Genomic DNA, 7,500 nt, shown 5'->3' with positions numbered 1-7,500 from the left:
GCTGCTATTAAGAGACTGACATTCAGTGGGAAGTAACAATTTGTGAGTACGATGATTGGAAACAAGCTGTACCTGGTTGCAATTACAACACAGCCAGAGTTTAGTTTTTCCACTTGTAATTGCGTCTGGGATTTATTTATTTATTTATTTTAATTCACTCAATGTTTATGCAAGTCACACACCGACAACAAAGCTGGTTAATAAATCCATTAAAATAATATTTACTCTTCTTCCTAATAAGTCAGTTATTACCAAGCCCATGAGGAATTACTGTTGGTAAAACAAGACTTGAGCATACAAGCTGGCAAGCTACTGTGCTGTTCTGTATGTTGTGATCATCACAATGCCACGATGTGTGTGTGTGTGTGTGTGTGTGTGTGTGTGTGTGTGTGTGTGTGTGTGTGTGTGTGTGTGTGTGTGTGTGTGTGTGTGTGTGTGTGTGTGTGTGTGTGTGGTGACTAGGGATGGGCAATATTATCGATATCACGATATATCGCGATATTTTATTTCGCGATACTGTATCGCGATACTGTATACTGTATCGCGATTAAAAAAAAAAAAAAAAAAAAAAACTTTTTTTTTTTTTTTTTTTTTTTTACTTTTTCCAGATACAGGCTTTATGAAAAACATTCAAAGAACCTATCACAGATCTGCAGCTACTCAATATGTAGTGTATATATAAACAATATGTAGTTGTGATATATGTATATATCGCAATATATCGCAATATATCGCAATATATCCCAATATCGTGATACGACCCAAGTATCGTGATGCGTATCGCAATATAATCGTATCGTGACCCAAGTATCGTGATACGTATCGTATCGTGAGATTGTTGCCAATACCCATCCCTATAGGTGACAGAATCCACCCTGTTATTCTCAGAGTATGACCAGCAGAGAAAGGGGGGCTCCATTCAGCTGTTGCCAAGGCCTCAGCTGTTGCTAAGGACATCATCCTCAATGAACGTCAGAGCCTCTCTCTTCGTCTCTCTCTCTCTCTCTCTCTTGTGTCTCTTTCACCTTCCTTCCCTGCCTCCCCTCATCTGGCCTCCCTCTCATTAGGGTGACGTTTGCCTAAAGGTCACAGCGAACGTGGAGGACGGGTCAGAGAGCACAATGCATACAGCATAATCTGACCGTGTCTGATCCCACTCAGCAGACCGCACCAGGCCAAAAGAAGACACCTGAGCAGCCTCTGGGCTGACAGACAGCAGACTGCAGTAAGTTAATGCATCTCATAACACTCTGCTTCTCACTGGAGGGGGGGGGGGCATGCAGGGGTGCACACGCTTATGCACGCATCCATACACACATACTTGCATACCATCACTGTCAGGCAGAAACCTTGTATCTTCTCCATATTTCATCTTTTTATATTTTTGAATACTTCATCATAATATCATATGATAATATGATGGTGTCATAATATAGTGTCATACAACAGTAGTGAAAATACCTGCGACATGTTATGAGCCTATAGATAATATTAACACTGTGCAGATACTATTAACAACATCACGTGACTATATCACTACAATGGATCCATTGTAACACCGTACACAGGTTCTTTTTTTTCTACTTGCTGAAAAGTAACGGTTTTGGACATATAAGGTTTCCAACCGACAGTGACAACTACACACACACACACACACACACACACACACACACACACACACACACACACACACACACACACACACACACACACACACACACACACACACACACACACACACACACACACACACACACACACACACACACACACACACACACACACACACACACACACACACACACAGTGTGGAACAGTAGAAGAGGCAGATCATAAGTCCATCAGGGCCTTCGGAGCAGCTGCCAGTATTTACATGCCTTTCAAGTTGCTGGCAGTTTACGTGCACAGATCAGCTGCTAACCTAAGCTACATCCCTGTCCTTACGGCATACCACCACCGCCCCCACATGCTATCCGGCCTGGCCGCCATGTCAGACCATAGTGGTGGCCAGGTGAGCCGGCTCCGTGCCCATTTGCCATGTTAACTAGCTTGACGGCACATTTTGTCCAATTAAAAAACTCTTGTCACACAGGACAAATGCACGTATGCACCTGAGCCGCGCCTTTCAAACTCTCCCGTACAGCTGCCAGGGACGGCGTCCCAAACTGATTACTTACCAGAGCGTAACAAGAAGAATTAATTAAGCCTGAAGCGACACACACACCACAGGGCCATGGCCGAGGGACCGAAGGTTAAAAGGGTCGGATGACTTTTAAATGTCTATTCAAGGCACAGTTTGCTGCAAACTAGCACTGTTCAAACTCGTGTTTTTCTACCTCCACCATCTACCACCGCTTACTGTAATGTGATGATGCTTGAGGAATACAAAGAAAGGCATCGTATATCCGTCGTCAGTCAAAACATTACGAGGCACTAAAATAGCACGAAGAAAACGGAAAGACAAGCTATTTCTAGAACACACAGACCGCTGAAAGACTTCCACGTTTCTCGTTGCACTTTGGATCTCGTTTCTCTGCACACAGGCTGCCTGAGGCTTCGCTAATGAATCTATACAGACACAGGTAACGCTGTTGAGCGTGAGAAGCGGGAGAGGATGCCACTTGGGATCGCATCCCTTTGGTCTGACGTCAAGCATCATTTAACCCCTTGTTTCTACTCCTTGCACAAGATAACCAGAGGTACTGTATATAGGATATTCATTCCTACCGTTTGGTGGGGATTGACTCTGGTCGCCAGGGGAAACCCTGGCCGTGCTTTGTGCTGTGCGTGCTTTAACCCCCCCTGTTCATCTACAGCAGGGATCTCTCTTAACATCCAATTCTATACATGAGCCCTGCCTTCTATCTCCAGCTATATCAAAGGCAGGGCTCCCTACGGCTCCGCTCTGCGCTTAACGCGGTCACCACTTCCCACCACTCGCGCCCTTCTCCGTGCAGAGAACGGGGAACCACACACACAGCCAATTCCAATTTAGGTGATGCAATTCTTAGGTAATGCGCACCCAGAATAAACGGCATAGCAAATCCTTCTCCATAATTTGACCCAAGAAGCCCTGAAGCGCTCCACGGGTCTCTGGTTGCATAGACTGATAAAGAAAACGATATAGAGCCAAGTGGGTATCAGTGTAAATCTAGGCCTGGAATTTAAATAGGACATTAACTGTTGATAGAGCGAGGCAGCAAGCTGACTAGAGCATCCACCAGTGTTAACTCAGAGAGGACTTAACATCCTACAAACACCCCCACCCCCCTTTGCTACCCGATGGGGGCTGGTGTCAGTGTAGCTGGAAGTGGTGTGTGCCAGCCCGGACTATCGATTGGCCCCTTGCAGTTTTCTGCTGAGGTGAACATCCGCTCCCCTTCACAATCAATCCTGGCATCCAGCGAGGTTGGGGTGGGGTAGGCAGGTGCCCCCCCAGGATCCCATGACTACTTTCTGATGGCCACAGGACACAAAAGGACCCTCTTGCTGAGGACAAGCTTGCCGCATCGTGTTGAACGCAACTTTAAGCTGTACTGTAAACCGTAAATTGCACTGTACTCTTTAACCACTTAAGCCCTATTTTATACTTTGTCGCAGTGATGAAAATTGCAGATATAGCAAACAATTTTTTTCTCCTATAATGACATGCCCAAAATGGAGACGCCAGGTAGAAAGTGGTTAATGTGTTGCAAATTCGACACATTCAAATTTAGCCACACACGTCCACCTTATCAGCCCGTGAGCGCTCGTGCCCACTGTGCGCGAGGATCAAATACAAGTGTTTCATGTTGTGCAGCTATAACGCCCCATGTGTGTATCCTCCTCACTCTATGTCTGTTCATGCCACCCTGCCTCCTAACCTCATGTACTTCAATCAATCCCTCACAAAGAAGAGGGGGGGGGGGGGGGGAGGAAAAAAAACTGCCACACGCTGCCACGCACCAGCAGAGCCAGGGAAATGGCAACATACATTCAGTACTGTACAACAGCAGGAGCCAGTCTGCAGGGACAGGAGAGAGAGAGAGAGAGAGAGACACACAGAGAGAGAGATTGAATGGGGAAAGTGAGAGATGGTGGAGAAGAGGGGTCGACGGGCATCTTTGGGAAAGCAGCCAATCCAATTACAGGCAGCGGTGCAGGCCCGGTTTCTGCACTAAATTCACATTTCACCAGATTCCCTCCTGCCCCCTCCCATCCTTCCCGTCTCTCTCTCCGTCTCTCTCTCCCCCTCTCCCTCTCTCCCTCTCCATCTCTCCATCTCTCTCGTGCCTTCTCCATTTCTCTCCCCATCTCTCGCCATGACCTCACGCTAGTTTTGCCCCCCCCCTCTCTCTCCCAGTCTGAGTCATGTGAACGATGTGGCAGCATGGAGCACACACACCTACCAACCATCAGATCCCGTCACACTGTGGCACCGTGTCTTGCACCCTTTCTACCGGTCTCACTTGCCTCCGTGTTTGTATCTGCCCTTTGACCCCATCCCCAGCCGAGAGGACGCGGTGTCACCAGGGCTTGTGAGGTCACCCTATCCCTTTGGCCCCCCATGTACGTGAAGGGAGGATGACACCAAGAGCACACTCTTGCACACATGCATTGGTACACACAGTGGAATCCAGAGTGCTGTGCAGTCAGTGTGCACACAGCATGTAAGCCATGACAGCATGCACAGCCACCTCATTGCTCCACGGCTGAGCGCCCCTCCGGGCTTCTCTGCTGGCCAGCAGACCGTGGCACCCCATCCCACCGCTGTGCGCCGCTGATATCCTGGTTAATTCCCGCCATCCAACCCCACCTCTCCCCACGCACCCTCCATGCTATAAGCGTTACTGTGGTTACCAGTCATTCCCCCATGAGGAAGGAGCCAAAGCTAGGCACCGACATGCAAAAAGGCCATTTTGCATGGATTTTCATACACAGGGGCGAGAGATAGACACGTCGGCAAGGATGAGTGTGTGTGTGTGTGTGTGTGTGTGTGTGTGTGTGTGTGTGTGTGTGTGTGTGTGTGGGGGTGTGTGTGTGTGTGTGTGTGTGTGTGTGTGTGTGCGCGCTTGCGTGCATGTGTGTCAGTGAGATAAAAAAAAAAAAACATGCAGGCAACAGCAGCAGAGTGAGGAGAACACGGTTCTCCGTCTCATCTGATTTAGCCATGAAGGAAAAAAAGGCATTAAATTATTAAGCATCTGAAACAGGAAAGGAATTATGCAGAGTGAATCTTCTCTCCACCAACGAACTAGCCCGATCAGGACATTGATTCAGTTCAAGTAAAGGAACAAAGGGACCTAAACAACACAGGACCGGGGCGCCCACTGGCCTAGCGGTCCAGGCGCACACCACATATGCTGGTAATCCAGCTTGACAGCGTGTCGCGGGTTCGACTCCCGATCCCGACGACCTTTGCTGTGTGTCACCCCCCCATCTCTCTCCCCATTTCCTGTCAGCCCACTATCCTATCAATAAAGGCAGAAAAAGACCCAAAAGATATCTTTAAAAAAAAAAAACAACAACACAGGACCATTTGGTTTTTTTTACAAGTGGGCCTGAAATCACAAATGTCTTGCCTAAAGACCTCCCCTCATCTCACTTTCTGAGATGCATGCAGCTGCCGTTAGCATGTGCATGTGGAAGCTATAGCACCATGTGACACTGCACACTCATGCTATCAGTCAAACAGTGTCTTGGGGGAGGAGCAGCCAGGCAGTTGCTGACTAATCTGTCAACCTGCTGTCTTATGACTGCGGTATGTCAGCACCACCGCAATGCAATGCAATCAAACATTTTGACACACAATCAACACATGCCTACAGTACATACAACATATAATCACCATCTACTTAATTGGGGCGAATGGCACAATATCTTCCATCTTCCAAAACAGTTTGTCAAAATTGACTGGAAAAAGATAATAACCCCAAAGTTGTTTGACCGGAGTCTCTCTGGGGTCTATACTAGAGTAGACTAGTGTCTTTTCTGTTTTCGCTGTACATTAAATAGCCGATCTACAAGCTTACAGCGCGTTGTGTCGCGGCGCGTTGTAAGCTTGCATATCTACTATTTTCCACAGAATACGGATGCTGGGGTTCAAGTGGTTAATGACTATGACCTCCAGATGCTGAAATAATAGGATTAGCTCCAACTTTATCTGCCACTCAGCTCCTCTTATGCTTAAGTTATACTCCGTCATATAACAGTGTTGTGCAACAAAGATAGCCGATCAACAAGATCACAACGCGTCATATTGCGGCGCGTTGTGACCTTGTACTGTAGATTGGCTATTTTTGGCGAGTATAAATTATGTTTTAGCAAGCAGCAGTTAACATTTCGTTTTTTCTGTGTTTTCTTTCTGTCATTATTAACTGGCTGCTGGCCCTTATCCCACTCGTGCTCTCCCGTGGAGATGGCGAGGTTTACAAGCGCCTGCTCTCTCAAGCCTCACAGCGGGTCAAAGGCAGAAAGGTGCCTATTAAAATGAATGGGCCAGTGCAGGTTATTCAGCACTTAGGGCAGACTTAAAAAGAGACTGGTAATGACCACTACAGAGATCTCGCTCATACTCGCACACCCTTCCTCCGATTCTTTTGACAGCAGGCATTAAATATCAAGGAGAGAAGTTTCTTCATGTGCCCAGGAATCAGACCACTTAAATTCATTTACGATCGACCAGTGACGTTTTTTCTTCTTTTCCCCCCATTGTTTATTTGTCTCCCAAATGAGTCATTATGCCAATTCCCCTCATGTGTATAGTCCCTGTCACTGCTGACTATAGTTGGTCTGGAGGGGTATAGACCATAGATATATATAAAGGCTAGATGACTCACCCGCGCTGCTGGCCAATGGAGTACGACTTTGCCACATGGCGGCCATCTTGAAACAGTCATTCATAACATTATGTCTATGGTGCATATACTTTAAAATAACCATAGCGTGCTCAATTTTCATCCGATTTTTCAAACGGTTTGGTGTTTTGTAAACACCAAAGATGTAATAAAATTATAAAATTATAAAATAAAATAAAAAATAAAAAAACATGATTATAATTATAAGTATGCAGTATCATAACTACATCTTTGGTGTTTACAACACACCAAACCGTTTGAAAATCGGATGAAAATTGAGCACGCTATGGTTATTTCAAAGTATATGCACCATAGACATAATGTTATGAATGACTGTTTCAAGATGGCCGCGGTTGAGCTACGCTTGCGCCGTCCCCTTGAGCCATCTAGCCTTTATATATATCTATGGTATAGACAACCACTCCTCCTCTTCAATATACAGATGACGTCACCATCTTCTTCTTTTTACCTGGAACACGCTATCCTTCCTAGTTCTGCTCCCTGCTGAACAGGCACCCTGACCAACTTGTAGCAGTGACTAAAGCAGCAACAGAGTTCGCCTTCCCCACCTGGCTTTAAGTTCCCACCCAAGAACATTGGAGCGCCTGGCCAAACCGGAGACACCAGAACAGATGGCCCAGAGGAAATAACGTGCAGAACGAGT

The 7,500-nt window shown here is 46.6% G+C and overlaps 1 protein-coding gene across 2 annotated transcripts in view; it reads right to left on the bottom strand.

Annotated features, from left to right (window-relative positions):
* plxna2 (plexin A2) overlaps positions 1-7,500 on the bottom strand; it is a 231,624-nt gene that overhangs the window by 186,601 nt on the left and 37,523 nt on the right. The window lies entirely within an intron of this gene.

Source organism: Gymnoscopelus braueri (genome assembly GCF_963280865.1).
Source record: "Gymnoscopelus braueri genome assembly, chromosome: 12".
In the NCBI taxonomy this organism is placed as follows: domain Eukaryota; kingdom Metazoa; phylum Chordata; class Actinopteri; order Myctophiformes; family Myctophidae; genus Gymnoscopelus; species Gymnoscopelus braueri.
Note: the sequence above shows the minus strand (reverse complement) of the source record. Positions and strands in the feature narration are given on the sequence as shown.